The sequence below is a fragment of the Phytophthora parasitica genome, assembly GCF_000247585.1.
Source record: "Phytophthora parasitica INRA-310 unplaced genomic scaffold supercont2.11, whole genome shotgun sequence".
Taxonomy (NCBI): Eukaryota; Oomycota; class Peronosporomycetes; order Peronosporales; family Peronosporaceae; genus Phytophthora; species Phytophthora nicotianae.
Window position 1 is genome coordinate 1,363,909 of NW_008648997.1, and position 1,907 is coordinate 1,365,815.

The window sequence follows — 1,907 nt, forward strand, 5'->3', positions numbered from 1 at the left end:
CCGATTGATAAAAAAAAAACCGTTATTTTGAAAATTAAAAAGTCGGGTCCATCCAACGTTATTTTGAAAAGTTAAAAGATTCTGGTCCGTCCACTACATGCTGCCAAATATAATAGATCCCCCCATTTTATAGAGCCTCTATCATAGAGACTCTATAATAGAGACTCTCTATTAGAGTCTCTTTAATAGGGGACATAGACACTAAAAAAAAGGATTTGAGAAGGAGTATTTTTGGCTGTTGTTGACCAGAACCAGTACAAATTCTACTGTACAATCAGTAGTCCAGAATCTGAGTCTGTCCCGAATCTGGACAGATTCAGGACACTTTTCCCCGGTCCACCCTTGTAGTCCAAGTGGACTGCAAGGCCCTGGCCTGATTCTACATACATAGACGTTTGCCGTCGATGAGAAGTCCTCATTGAGGTCAAGGACAATGTCCTGGATATGCGTTCATACTCGTGCAGCACGTCGTGCTCATACCATACCACACGCAATAACCAGAGGCAAGTCAGCAGAATCTCACACTGTGTGAGATCCACGCAGCGGCTCTACAATGGTAATCTACATGTGTGCAGATAAGATTCATTTCAAGCGTTCGTCCCTTGCGCCACTTTCAAGCATACGCCTCGACTCTTGTTTACAGTTATCGGAGGCGCTTGTGACTCATGACAACAACTTGCTGGCAAGCAGTTCCAACTGAAGGAACTTCCTAGTATGGACGATCCTTTGGCCCGTGATGATATTATATGTAGCATTTCCTTACTCGCACGGACTCTGTTGATATGTCGAGAAAGCTTTAAGGCCGGGACTTTTTTCCGCGTGCGTTTTCGCGGTTTTCCGCGTGTGTTCAAGTCGACCTTGGTTTTGCGCGTGTGGTGTGGTTATCCGCGTGTCGTTTATGTGGATTTCCGCGTGTGGGTTTCCACGTGTGGTTTTTAGCGTGATGCATTGATTCTCCGCGTGTGATACAATCAGTGTTTAAATTATGTGCGCAATGGCACGTTATCATGACAAAACGTATTGACGTGTGTTTAATAGTGACGTACCGTTCAGTCATTGTTACGTAATATGCATTGACAAAAGATTTAAAGTGGAGTGCGACAATTTATTGTTAGGTGGAGCTACACCCGCAAGATGCCTAGTACTGCTCAGAGAACGCTATGTCAATCAACCCGATCTTAAAAAGTTGCTTCCTGAAGCAGAACAGCTTCGAAACCGTAGCTCTGTGCTAAAAGACAAGGGCAGTTCCGCAATTTACTATTTGCACGAAAAGGCCATCGCCATCATGGCATCGTTGTTTCAGTGGACGGCACTTACCGTCTACATCACGGCGGTTGGACACTAGTTCCTTTCGGTACAGTTGGTGTGATCTATGACTCTCGCCATGGATATTCTCACAGATTTTTTCCTATTGCGTACTTATTTGTGCGTTCGGAGACGACTAAATCCTACGACGAACTTTTCAAAGTTATTCGAAACAAGTGCGTTGACTTCCTCGGCTGGAGCCTCAAAGCTCAATTTGGTACGCTCGATCACGCTGAGTGTATTGCCGCTGCTTTCAAAATGAACTGGCCAAATATCGTTCTGCTAAGCTGTTGGCCTCATCTTAGAACCAACCTTACCAAAAAAAAAAAATGGCACTTCTGAACGACAGGACCAAAAACGAAGTCAATGTTCGCAACCAGGTCAACTGCCTACAAAAGTCTCTATGCCCGGGACAATTCAAAGCTCTATGCACTTTAGTGATCGAAAATTGGATCGAACTTGGCGAGTTGGATATAGCCCAATGGTTTAAGGAAGAATACCTTGCAGCTGATTGGAAACTATGGTACTATTCTGCGAGCAAGGCCCCAGGAATTACTCCCAACCAGAATCCTATTGAAGCTCACAATCGCGATATTAAGCGT